Here is a 14854-nt window from a genome sequence, read left to right on the forward strand (position 1 = left end):
AATGGTTTAATGCGTTGGAAACTAGACTCGTAGATCTTCAATTTGATATGTAGATCATCCATTTATGCCAAGCATATTGGGAGAAAAGTGCATCTACATTTGACCTAAATTTCAGCACATTATAAATGCAACTTGTGATGATCTTTGCTAACTTTTGTTCCATAACTCGTTTGACTTAAAAACATAACACACGACTATCATAAGACTACAATAACTCATAAATTAACCTCCTCATCATGTTAATCACCCTAGTCTCACCCCAAAAGAATATGTTATAACATTTCAAACTTGTCGATTTTTGACGAAACTTATTTTCTTCAATTCGTTTAGCGACTAAGCTTTCCAACCCTTTTGGTACTTGTTATTCATGATCTTAAATATTTGTAACCTCCAAGGTAACATGATTAACTTAGTTTATTTGCTTCCAAATATAATCTCATTTTCGAGCTTACATCAATGACTTACGACGTACTCTCACGTATGAAAACTTGGGGTGTAACATTATTAGCCATGGTAGGTGCCACTTTTTATAGCGTGCATACAATGTTGTAGTGAGACTGTTTTTACATGACCATTTTTTTTCTCCTTCGACATACCATGTTTAGGTTGAAGTCTTCTTCCTTATTTCCTCAGTTAGCCTTTCATTGTAGTACTTAGGGAAGACCTTCTGACTCTTGTAAAGCTGTGAGCTTATTACATCGCATACCCGATGGAATTCATGATGTTCGTACTTACCTGTATTATCCGTAGTTCTTATCTCCACGCCCTTGTGCTTGTAGGGTTGCTTCTGAACTGATATTTTGACTGTCTTCCCAGTGGCACTCTCTTTTATTTCCATAAAGTTCATATGATACCTTTAAGTACCCCAACTCCTATATGAATATTTCTCAAGTATTTCAATGACACTAATGCGAGGCTGAATTTACTATATTGGGTTTTACCATGTTTATCCTGCACGATCTGCTGACTCATCTGTAACCTCGTGTTTAGCCATAACTAGGCTCTTCCTGAATCAACTACCAACTACTTGTTGGCTCATTCTCATATCAATGTTCCGTGTAATCTTTCTTGGTTTATTTCTTTTGTCTTAACTTACCTTTCACGCTGGCTCCTTATTTATCAATTAAATCCCAAGTAGGAACCCTTACTTCCTTTTCTTGACGTCGTGTTTGCATAATGTTCTGGAATCGTAGCATATCTGTAGGATTGAATAAGTGCAATTTCATCCCTTTCTTATTTTTATCGCATTCTTTCTTTGCCATTCCATAGTTACTAGAACCACTTAATTCTGACTTAATATCACGTCACTCCATATTCTTCCCTTTAGGGGAGTACTAAGAGTTGGAGCTACGGCAATCTGCCTATAGATGTTCTACCTCTTCATTTTTGGTGTCCTTTCATATCATCGATGACCCTTACTATCCCTGCGGTAATCATTATGTACAAAAGATAATGAAATTCCTTACTCGTGAGGTGACAATTACTATAACTGGAACATACAGTCTCTTTAGCTTCACTTTGCTCACATTGCTTACTTTAGGGAAGTGTCTTCCTGAATGACCATTCTCTGAATTTCTCTTGAATCTTCTTCTGTTGTCCATTCTATTATTGCTGGTATGAAATCTAAAATTCTCATGATGTTGACCATTATCAAATCACTAAATCCCTATTTCATGTTTAGTTTATCTTGTTCACCAGCCCATATTGATCTGTATTATTCTGGGGTCTAGCTTTTCCTATTGGTAATCACGTTAGAGTCGCGAACATATTTCTCGAAATGAGGATATGACTTCATGGCCTATACTCTTTTGTTTTCTTAAGGCCTATCACCTCTCGTCTCTTCCTTCACCTGACTATGGACCCGGTAATACCGTCATCTTTTTTATCTACCATTGTCATCCGTGTATCGCATCTTACTCAAAATTCTTCCTTATCTCTCTTCTCATAACTCTGCTAATATTTCTGCCTATCCCTTTCTTGTGAAAACTTCAACAAGATATTCTTTTTCTTTTTGCTCCCCTTGCTTCATTCATCGGCTCTTCGGGTTGCTCAACGTCCTCGCTCTACTAGGGACAACAATCACACTAAGGTAATATTTATCCCTTCCAGGCATTCACTGCCTATCTTCTGAATTTTCATTTTTTTATCATGCTAGTATTCACATCTAATTGTAATATTCTAGAGTGCACCATCTGGGTGTCGCGCAAGAAGATCTATTAGCACATTTGTAAAATCCTTCGGAAATGTCAACTAACACAAACAATCCATTCACTATTTTGGGTGACTCTAACCCCAGCCAGATCCTGATGTTCCTTCCTTTTCTTAAACTACACCTATTAGCCCCCATAAGGCATAACTGAGATGGGTGCGGCCAATTGTACATACCTCTGTTACTGTCGAATGTAACTCAAAAAGCTTATATTCCTCTGCCTGAATTGTAAACACTGTTAACCTTCATTAACTGGGGCGCCTCGTACCCTTCTTCATCTTGCTTCTTTTGCTTGTTGAAACTTGTATTTCTCTTCTGAATCTCTCATTGTCATTCACCATAGAGGTGGATATGTATTCTTGCCTCAAGGCTCCTTATCAAAAGGCTTACACCTTTCAGTACACACATGATCTACTGAAGACCTCACATTTACTTATCATAAGCATGATGTAAAGTCGAGTTCCTCTGACTCAACTCTTGCACAACTATATCTCTTACCATCCGTCTTTCTAGATGTAGGCATCGACGTATTATGAACAAGATAGAGTTTAGGAAATTGAGTTCTTACAACTGATCTCTACCACACGATCTAGAGTAAGAAGAAAGAGTGACAGTCCTAAAGGCCCCGTAGCCTCCTGCTTATAAGTGTAGAGCACAACCACCCATCAACAAGACTCCATTAGACACATCTTGTAGATTCCCTAGGACAGAACTGCTCTAATACCACTTTTGTCACGACCCAAACCGATGAGCCGTGACGGGCACCCCGTACCTTAATCAACCGAGTACCAACATAATGTTTCTTTCTTATTACTCATCATAGATAGGTGGGCCAGAAGGCGTGTCATGATACAACCAGAGTAAACATGAGTGGAATACCAGACATAGAACGTCCCAACCTGATATAGAAACTTATACCTGTGACATACGGGCCTCTAAGGCCAACGTGATCCATTATATACTTTAAATATAGGCCGACAAGGCCATACAAATATCCGTACACATGACATCTGTCTACAAGCCTATAAGAGTACATACTTATCATAAAGGCCGAGACTGACCCCGACGTACCAACCAATACATGTACTAATCATACTGACCAAATAAGCAACTCCAGAGCAATGGAGTGCATCAACATCTTCCACTGAGCTGATAGCCTACTTGGAGGACTCTCGACCTGTCTATCAGGACCTGCGGGCATGAAACACAGTGTCCCCAAGAAAAAGGGACGTCATTATAAATAATGTACTGAGTATGTAAGGAATGAAAATCAATAAATAATAGACATGAGAGAAACATATAGCGAAAGACTCTACATGTAAGTCTGATAACTCTATAAATAATGAAATACTCATAGTGTCATGCATATGCGTATGTATGTCATGTTGTGCATTAGGTGCATGTGTTCATAACATTATCAAGCCTCTGAGGGCATCCCATCATATCATCTCGGCCACTGTGGGCAAATCATCAATATATACCGGCTGATCGAGTGGTGGTGCGTATATAACACTGTAACCTTTTCCCATATCCCATTTACATATAATACACATATATACGCGTATATAATGCCATCTGGTCATGGGTCAATGTAAATTAATGCAATGCATGAGAAGTACGTCAATAAAATCTTATGGAGTGTCATAAGACCATTATGCCTTTGATAAATATCATGAAATAAACTTTATCAACTTATGTATGTTCCGAGACCCATGAACAGATGATAGAATAATATGACACATCAGAATTCAATAACATAGACACCTCTAATACTTCTATGAATAGAGTCATTTATGGAAGTTGTGCATTTGCTCGTTTTGTTTGTATCATATGGATCATGCCAAGAAGAAAGAAGGGATAGCCTTAACATACCTGAGCCGGTTCTCTGGAAAATCCTTCTAAAATACGACAATTGCGACAGAACTCGTGATGGCAAGATCGGAGTAGGCAAAATTCGTATGTTATTCTTAAGAAAGATTACACCGGGCGTCTTTAGATTCACATTGCTAAGTTGCTTAAGGAATTTTCTTAATTGAATTCTTGAATCCTTTGCGTGAATATTAATATCCGTTGCCTACTTGATAACCTTTCTCTTGAATTAGAAAGGTGTTAGGCTTTTATGTTATGACTAAGCCATGTATTAATTACATATGCCACCTTTTCACTCCAATGTAAGAGTCATAAGTTGGACGAGGCCTTGCTGCCACGTGAGATCCCTTGGTGTTTATCCGAAAGACCTTAATTAATCATCCACCAACTCCCTAATCAATTTATTAATTCCCCACTAATCCAATATTTAAATAATTACCCACATAATTAAGAATTATCTCAAATTACTTAAAATACTACTCACTTGACACACTTGATGTACCCTACCTTTAAGGTCATGTGGTACCTAGTATGGTACTAGTCCATAAATACCGGGTATTTTAGCTCGGATCATATTTTATTCCAAAATGTCAAACTTCGACGGAACTCATTTTTTTTGATTCGCTTACCCTCTCATCTTCACGAATTAATTTGTCACTTGTTTAAAATAGCATAATACTTATAATCCCAAAATAAATCTCATTCCCGAACTTACATCGATTAACTTACGACGAAGCTTTAACGTGCGAAAATGCAGGACGTAACATCTCATTTCCGATCTTATATCAATTTACTTATGGAATACTTCCACGTATGAAAACATGGGGTGTAACACAAGACCTCTTGGCCTCCCTCTCAACCGGCTCCTGACTGCGGACCAACTCTATCTCCCGAGCAATGTCAACAACCTCATCAAAGGTAGCACCAAACACCCTCTCTCTGGTCATAAGTACCCGCAACTGAAATGTGAGGCCATCAACAAACCTCCTAATCCTCTCCCTGTCTGTGGGAACCAACCAAACAGCATGACAGGCTAACTCAGAAAATCTCGTCTCGTACTACGTCACAGTCATATGATCCTGACGCAACCTCTCGAACTACCTGCGCAGCTCCTCTCTATGAGACTGCGGCAAATACTTCTCCAAAGAGAGAATAGAGAAGTCTTGCCACGTAAGTGGCACTGTACCAACTGGCTTACGCCTCTCATAAGCCTCCCACCAGGTAAAGGCAACTCCAAAAAATTGAAAAGTAGTGAACGAGACCCCTCTAGTCTCCAGAATACCTGTTGTATGGAGAATCCTCTGACACTTATCCAAGAAAACCTGCGCATCCTCTCCCTCTGCACCACTGAAAGATGGAATATGGAGTCTCCAAAACCTCTCCAATCTACGCTGCTCATCATCAGGCATGGCGGGGACCACATAATCCTGAGCAGTTGCAACAGGCTATGCTGGTGGTACTCCCGATGTGTGGAGTCCCTGTACCACCTGCTCTGGTGTGCGGGCGGCGGGAGTCAGAGTACCTCCCCCGCTTGGGAAGTGGCTGCTATAGTAGAAACAGAGACCGCCTGAGCAAGACTGGTGCACACAATCAGAATCTAAGCTAAGGCCTCCTGAAGGCCTAGGATCACAATGGGCACATCTGGTGCTTGAGCTGGTCCCGTTGGTACATCCACAACTGGGACCTGATCCTGAACTAGGACAACTGGTACGTCTGCAGGTGTTGCCCTAGTTGCTGTGCGGGCTACACCTCTGCCCCTACCACAGCCTCTACCGCGACCTTGGCCTCTCGCGGACCCTACTGGTGGCACTGGTGGCTCTCTGTCCTACCCAGTAGCACGTGTCCTCACCATCTGTGAGAGAATAAAATAACAGAAGTTTAGTTACCAGTATTAACATATTCACATGATAAGAATTCAAGAATTTGAAGTTTCCTATGAGTTCTGCAGCCTCTCAAAGATAAATACAGGCGTCTCCGTACCAATCCACAATACTCTACTGAACCCGCTCATGACTCGTGAGAACTATGTAACCTAGGCTCTGATACCAACTTGTCATGATCCAAAATCAACCGTCATGACGCCTCCTATCGTGGAACTAGGCCAACCTCAACTCAAATACCCAACACAGCAAAATAACTTCAAAAAAATAAAGACGAATGCACTTAACACTAAAGAAACCTTTTTAAAAACAGAATAAATTCCAAGGTGCGATACAATCCAGCCCAAAACCGAGGTGTCACTGAGTACATGAGAGTCCATTCAGAATACAATGCACTACAGTGTCTAAAGAAATTACTGAAAATACAACTGATGATAGAGAAGGAGATTTAAGTCATGCGAACCCTGTGCAGCTACCTTGATAGTCTCCAAACACTGGGGCCTCAATCAGCAACCGCCGCCGTGAACAGAGTCGCCTAAATCTGCACACGAGGTGCAAGGTGTAACGTGAGTACACCAACTCAGTAAGTAATGAGTCAAAACTTTGCACTGAAAGGTAGTGACGAACTCAACCGAAACAGATAAAATAGAAATATATGTACAGAAACGTAGGCATGCTTTCAAGTTAAATAGATAGCTCAAGCAGTAAAGTAAATATAGATTTGAACAGTGTAAGGTATATAACTCAACTATCTCTACATGCCAATGCACATACTGTATGAAATGCACTATATGCTCCCACTCTCAAATGCTAAACCACTCGGTATTGTATATGGCCCATCCGAACCAACTAACCCGGTATATCATAATATAGCTATAGAACACCAAAGAAGTAGGAAATAGGGGAATAGGGCTATAACTCGCGAAATGACCGGCCGGGTCGTTACAAAAATACAAGATGTTGCTACAATTGAAAAGTGAAAATGAAAATACATTAAATAGAAATACATTAAACTAAAAATACATTAAAATTGTAACTACATTAAATAACATAATAATTTCGTATGGAGGTATGTCTTTTCCAGATACACCAAAATTATTAGAATTGAGTGAATGGGGCGGAGGATTTTTGTGGTTGTGCCTGTGTAAATTGTTGACTTCTTTTCTCCATTATTCATTTTTGCTTTTGTCGCAAAAATTCTTGATGATTCGGACTGACAATAGAATCCACATCGATGAGTAACATTTTATTTTCTTCTTTGAGTTCTTTTAGTCTTAAAGTTTCTTATTTTGCCTTTAAAGCTTTTTTTTTAATCTCATTTGAATGTTTCATCATCTCAACAATTCAATATTTCCTGATCGGACCATTTTCATATAATCTTCATCTATTCTTCTCTTCATTTTTGCTTTCTTCACCCCACTAGGTCGTTGTGATGATATGGAATAACCTGCAACATCCACATTTAAATTTAATGAAAATTATGAAAAGTTAGAACATACAAATGATGACTCAGGGGTAGGAGTCTTAGACTCCGATGATATATTAGTATAGCCTTGCTTTTTTACTTTTCGTTCTTCCAGCATCCCCATCGTTAAACTTCTCAAAATTCTTCATTATAGCCTACCCATGATCAAATTTAAAATCTGTTTTGAAGTTCAGATCTTGCATAAGTAAATATTTTACTTGTTTAATCTGCAATATTAAAAAAAATTAGGGAAAATAGTAAGTAAATAAATACATATAAATTATAAGTAACTACAAAATTATAACGACCCGACCGGTCGTTTTGAGCATTTGCACTTCGCTCGGTAGTTTTAGGGCATGAGTAGCTCCGTATGATGTATTATGACTTATGTGAATCGTCGGTTTTGGTTTTCAGGTTATTCGGAATGGATTTCGAAGAAGGATTCTCAACTAGGAAGCTTTAAGTTGGAAGAGTTGACCAAGTTGACTTTTGTGAATTTGACCTAGGAATAGAGTTTTAATAGTTTCGTTAGGTCTAGATGGTGATTATGGACTCGGGCGTATGCCTGGATTTGCATTTGGATGTTTCTAGAAGGTTTCGGCACAAATAGGCGAAAGCTGGAAATTTAAAGGTTTGGAAAGTTCATTAGTTTGACCAAGAATTGACATTGAGGATATCGGATTCGAATTGTGGTTCCGAGAATTGAAATAGCTTTGTTATGTTATTCGGGGACTTGTGTGCAAGATTTGGGTTCATTCCGGGTTGATTTGGTATGTTTCAGCACGAGTTTTTGAAGTTAAAAGTTAAAAGTTCATTGATTTCTGGTTTGCGGTGTGATTCGTCATTTTTGTGTTATTTGATGTGATTTGAAGCTTTGAATTTGTATCGTGTTTTAAGACTTGTTGATATGATTTAATGGGGTCCTGAGGGGCTCGGGTGTGTTTTGGATTATTGGTTGAGAAACTAGTTAAGTTAAGGATTTGGAGTTTGACCATGGTCAATATTGGGTAAAGATGACCTCTTTTCGGTGTTTTGAGTGCGCGAGCAAGTTTGTAGAGTGTTTAATGACTGAAACGCATATATGGTTTGTGTTCGGGAGGTTTTAGATGAGTATTGAGTGCTAAAACAAAAATTCTTTCGTTGCTGATGAAGGTGTAAAATAATTATGAAAATATTATTTTTTATCCCTTAAATTTCCAGAATTCATTTAAAACTTCAAAACAATATATTCCCTCATTTAAGGCCATATTGGGTGATTCAAAAGCCTATCTTGACTAAAATTTCACAAGGAACTTTTTGGAGGATCAAATGCGAGTTAAAAAAAAAAATTTGGCACATGAAATGAGGCCAAACTGCTGGGCAAAAATATTTAATACCAAGGATTTATTTATTTGGTCATATTTTGAGTTGGGGAACTCGGATTTGGGCAATTATTTAGGCGATTTTCACCATATGAATTGGGAGTAAGTGTTCTCTACTCGATTTTGGTTATATTTCGTGAATCTATCTTCATTTTTGGTAATTGGATTGTGAATTTTAAAGAGAAAATTGAGGGGTTTTGTCCAAAATTTCATAGAGTAAATTTTTGAGTTTTGAACATCGATTGAGAGTAGGATTTGGGTGAAACTAGTATGGTTGGACTCGTAATTTAATGTGTTGTCGAATTTTATAAGTTTTGTCGGGTTCCGAGGTGCGAGCCAGAGTTTGACTTTTTAGTCGATTTTGGGATTTTGATTAAAGATTCAACCTTTATCATTTGGAATTGTTTTCTTAGGCATTAATTGATGTATTTGAGTTGCTTTTGGCTAGTTTCGAGCCGTTCGGAGCTTGGTACGTGCATGAGTGGCATTTTAGAGCATCGCTTGGCTTGCTCGGTATTGGATTTGGCTTCTTCGAGGTAAGTAACACTTCTAAACTTGGTGCTGAGAGTATGAATTCCTGAATTGCGTGTTATGTGATTGATGTTGAGGTGACGCGCATGTTAAGTGACGGGCGTGTGGGCGTGCACCGTGTGAATTGCAATTTAGCCAATTTCATGGAACTGTGTAGCTATATTCTCTGGATATTTTCAGTGTACTATATATGTTAGAACACCTGAGTTGTAATTCATGCTAGAAATCATGCTTAGGCATATGTTGGTATTATTGGGACCCACTGAGGTCATTTCTGTTGTGGAATTATATGTTTAAATTGAAGTTTCATACTTAGTCACATTTATTCATTGCATATCATATCTCAGTCTCTGTTGCTATTTATTGATACATCATATCATCATTTTTGGGCTAGTTTCATGACATTGTGAGTCCGAGAGACTGGAGAGATTGATGACTGAGAGAGAGAGAGAGAGGGAGAGAGAGAAAGGAAATAGACTCAACCTTTAAGCATCCTCAGAGACGTTTTTCTATTTACTCCCCCAGCAAGTGTCCACAACACCCTTTAAGTGTTTGTATGCATTTTGACTCGGAGCTCCGGTGAAGAATCCCTGTTGCTCTAGCAATGTGAGCATTACATTCGTGATTTAGCTCCCTAGAAACGGTGCCAAAAATTGATCTCGTCCAAGTCACACCTCTATTTGAAGTTATGAAACGGTTGATGCAATAGTAATACCCAACTGAGAGTTGGGGCCAAATTCCACAGGGAGCTATATGAATGGGAATTAGTAGTATATATTTGGATAGAGCACGTGAAGTATCTAGATTGCACATCCATAAATATGGTTTTGTTTTTGCTTCTAAAATTACGCTAAGAATTACAATTCTAAAGATATGAAACTAGAGAATATTGTTTTTGGATGTTTTTCAAATAATGTAATAGGCCTAGGGGTATGACCTTCACCTAGGTGTTTGCCTAACGGGTTATAAACTTTAAGGCTTGTTTCGTTGGTCGGGCTGTATTATAGCTATCAACACTCGAGTACCTACTCAATACCTCTCGGTAAGAGAGTGACTTTTCCCAATTTGGCTTTCTCAAGTCCAAATGGGAATTGAACAAAATAGTTGATAAAATGCTCAAGTCGGGTCTTACTATCTCTAGGTTGAACCCTTTAATTCGGGCTGTCAATCTCTTGATTTTATCCCAATTTCTTGTTAGCCAAGTTTTCCTAGACTAAGTCTCTCATTCTCAAGTACAGCCCAAGTCAAATAGGCATGAACTAATGTTTGCAACCATTAATTCTACAACTAAAAGCAAGAACAAGGCTAAATAATAAACATCCAACCATAAAAAATCCATAAACCAAACACCCATTAGGTTTACACACATGGCTATAGAAGAAAAGATGATAAAACTCATATTGAAAGTTTAAAAGATAAAAATCCAATGTTAAATCACCAAAGTAAGCTACAGTTGCCTAAAGAAGCAAGAAAAAACTTCTACAGGAATTTCAATATTCAAAACTTGGCCTAAATTCGTGAAACTATTCTATTTATACAAAGCTAAAAATTTCAGACAAAAATGCCCTTTCGGAGGTTTTGCAGCCACCCAATTCCATGTGCGGTCCGCACTTTGCTTCAGTCTTGACAGGAGTTTAATCTGCGGCCGCACAATTCTAGAATATGGCGGCATCTCTCATATTCTGCAGTCCGCAAAGTTCTTGGTGTGGCCGCGTAAAGCTCTTCTGCGGACTGCACAAATCAGAGTGCGGTTGCATACCTATCTTCTGCGGCCGCACAATAATTGTGCGGTCCGCATTTTCCTTTGAACTAGAAATGAGACTCTATGAACTTTAGCTCTTGCATAGCTTTTGTGGCCGCACATTTCATGTGCGGTCTGCACTTTTCCCTTGGATTCTGATGGACTTTCCTTGACATTCTGCTGTCGCAGATGGAAATCTGCGGTCCGCACTTGACCCTTTTGTAACGACGCGACCGGTCGTTTTGAGCTTTTGAATCTTGATCGCCAATTCTCGGGCATGACTCGCCCTGTGTAATGTATTGTGACTAATGTAGATCGTTGGTTTTGCTTTTCAGGAAAATTTGGAATGAATTTGAAAGAACAGTGTCAGTTGAAAGCTTAGAATTTGAAAGGTTTGACCCAGAGTTGACTTATTGTAAGTGAGCTCGGATCAGAGTTTTTATGATTTGGTTAGCTTCGTTTGGTGAATTATGACTTAGAAGCGCGATCGAAATTGGTTTTGGAAGTCCGGTGTAGAATTAGGCTTGAATTGGCAAGTTAGTATTTTGGCGATTTCCGGTCGATAGGTGAGATTTTGATCCGGGAGTTGGAATGGAATTCCGAGAGTTGCTGTAGCTTCGTTATGTGATTTGTGATGTGTGTGCAAAATTGCAGGTCATTCGGACGTCGTTTGGTTGAGTTTTTGATCAAATGCGTGTTTCGGAAGTTTTTGGGAAACTTAGACTTGAATTCGATGTGAATTGGTGGTTTTGGTGTTGTTTGAGGTGTTTTGGTGATTGGAACAAGTTTGGGTGATGTATTAGGATGTGTTGGTACTTTTGGTTAAGGTCCCGGGGGCCTCATGGTGATTTCGAATGGCCATCGGGATGATTTTGGACTTGGTGAAATCTGAAGTCTACTGGTATCTGGTATTTCCGCATCTGCGGAAAAGGGGCCGCAGATGCGGTCCGCAGATGTGAAGTCACGAGGCGCAGATGCGAGCATGAGAATTTTCGCAGAAACGAGAGGGTTTCCGCAGGTGCGGTACCCGCAGATGCGGTTATTGACAGTAGAAGCGGTCCGTGTTTATGAGGGGTATTCCACAGAAGCGGAAAGTGGTGCGCAGGTACAGAGACCGCAGGAGCGGGACGTTTACCGCAAAAGCGGTCCTTGGCCTATTGAAGATCTGCAGAAGCAGAGGTGCAACCGCAGAAGCGGAAGTCGCATGTGCGGTAAAGTAACCGCAGATGCGGAAACGACTGTTCAGAGAAGGGTTTTAAAGCTCATTTTGTTCCGCGAGCTTAAGTTCATTTCCTCCATTTTTGATCGACCTTGAGAGCTATTGGACGGGAATTGAAGGGGATTTCGACTAGGTGTGATTGGAGGTGAGTTCCTTCACCTTAATACATGATTTAATGGTAGAATTAACATAGATATTTGTGGAAATTCATCAAAGAGGGTAAAGCTAGGGCTTGGAAATTTGGTAAATAAAGTGGAATTTGATGGGTCATTTGGGCTCGGATTTGGGAGCTTTTCATATGTACGAACTCGTGAAGAGATAAGGAATCTATTGATGTTAAATTTTCTAATTTTTGAGAAGTGGGCCCGGGGCTCGAGTTTTGCTAATTTCGTGAATTTCGATATTTTTCGATTGTTTTCGATTGGGTATTGTTCCATTGGCATATTGTGATGCATTCGTTCTGGTTTTGAATAGATTCGACGCGCGTGGAGGCCGAATTGAGGGGCAAGGGCGTCGCGAGCTAGAGATTTCGCCGGTTCGAGGTGAGTAATTATTGTAAGGATTTGCACAACGTAGTGCTATATTGAGGTGAAACACGCGCTTAATGGCGAGCGCGGGGTTGTTTACTACTAGGGATTGTGACTTGGTCCGCCCCGTTTGATACTTTACCACGTATTTGACTGAAATTTACTTGTTATAATCATAATTTGGGCTGACTGCCATATCTGGGCTTCGTGCCAGCTATTTGAACCCTTCGGGGATTGTTGTTGATAATTCCTCACTGTTTTAATTATATTCTTGAAATCAGTCACGTATCTTCCACTGTTTTAAGACTCGGCCAAGTTTATTTTACTTTAGCACTGGAAATGATATTTCTAACAATATTTGGGCTGAGCATCATGTTTTACTGTTGCCCTAGTGGCTTATGTGATTTTGTTGACTGAGTTAGGCCGAGGGCCTGTACTATGAGGATACTTTTGGATCGGCCTGCACGCCACAGCAATATATACATATATATGGATCGGGCTGCACGCCGCAACAGTGTTATACTGATACTGGTATGAGGCCAAGGGCCAAGATTTGATGCCACGAGATGGCTTGATATTGCGCTTGGGCCGTAATGGGACCCTCCGGAGTTTGCACCCCCACAGTGAGCGCGGGTACCCATACGGATCGGGCTGCACGCCGCAGCGAGATATGGATCGGGCTGCACGCCGCAGCGAGATATGGATCGGGCTGCACGCCGTAGCGAGATGTGGATCGGGCTGCGCGCCGCAGCGGTTACTGTATGATACTATGCAGGGTGATTCGAGAGTGAGCCCGAGGAGCTGGTACTGTTTGAGATATGGCCCGAGGGGCGGACTTTTATGTGCTCATTTGCCTATTTACTTGTCTTTCTACCTGTCATACCGTGGTATTTGTGCCCGAGGGGCAGATTTTTGTGCTTATCGGCACTAACTGTTTGAAATCATTTCATAACCGTTGAAAAGATCATTTTTAAAAGAGTTTTACACTGAGCCAAATATTTCTAAAGTTTCACCGCTTCACTGTTTTCTCAAAGGATTTTACCCTGCTTCCATATAGTGTGATGGTGTGCTTTACTTGATTTTTTACTGCTCAGTTATTATTTACCTTCATTACTCACTGAGTTGGAGTACTCACTTTACTCCCTGCACCTTGTGTGCAGATGCGGGTATCTATTCACCCGGTAGCGGGTTTTGCCTGATCAGAGGCAGGGTTGTATGAGTCAAAGAGGTGACTGCCAGCGTTCGCAGCACCATTTTTCTTTTCCTTGCTAGTATTCCGGCTTTGTATATATTAGACTTTGTAGTGGATTTATTTTCCGATAGATGCTCGTGACTTGTGACACCCCGATTTGGGCTGCGTCGGGATGATTTTCGTATTCTTATCGCTGTTTTCCGCTTTAGTGACTACATTGATCATGTGTTAGAATTTTATTAATATTAATCAATTTCCCTAAAAGAGGCGTTAGTTTTGTTCTGGTTGGCCTTGCCTTCACGAGAGGCACCATCACGACCGGGTTGGGATTTGGGTCGTGACAAGTTGGTATCAGAGCCTAGGTTATTAGGTCTCACGAGTCATGAGCAGGTTTAGTAGAGTCTCGCGGATCGGTACGGAGACGTATGTATTTATCCTCGAGAGGATGCAGAACCCTTAGTAAAACTTCACATTCTTGAATCCTTATCGTGCGTCCTTGATTCAGCTTGAAAAGAAACTCTTGAAATTCCTTACACGCGTTCGTAAGCGCGCATGAGCGCTCAGTATCTGGTGTGCCTTGATGGCTTGTGATTTCCCTGATCGAGGGGCGAGATGTGATCTCTGTGAGTTTGATGTTGGGCCAGTCTGGAGGACTTGAGGCCGGATCTTGCCTACGGCTTGAGCACCGAGGTGCTGACTGTGTGAGTAAGTGTTTTGAACTTATATGTTCGGTATTGTCTTTATTAGTGGAAGTGATGGCTAGCTATATAATGAGTGTATTAGTACTGTGAGATATATCTATGTGACTTGGAAGTGGCGAGGAAGGCCTGCTGGATGGTAGGTGAACTATTAAGTGTATG

This window comes from Nicotiana attenuata, unplaced genomic scaffold (genome assembly GCF_001879085.1).
Source record: "Nicotiana attenuata strain UT unplaced genomic scaffold, NIATTr2, whole genome shotgun sequence".
Taxonomy (NCBI): Eukaryota; Viridiplantae; Streptophyta; class Magnoliopsida; order Solanales; family Solanaceae; genus Nicotiana; species Nicotiana attenuata.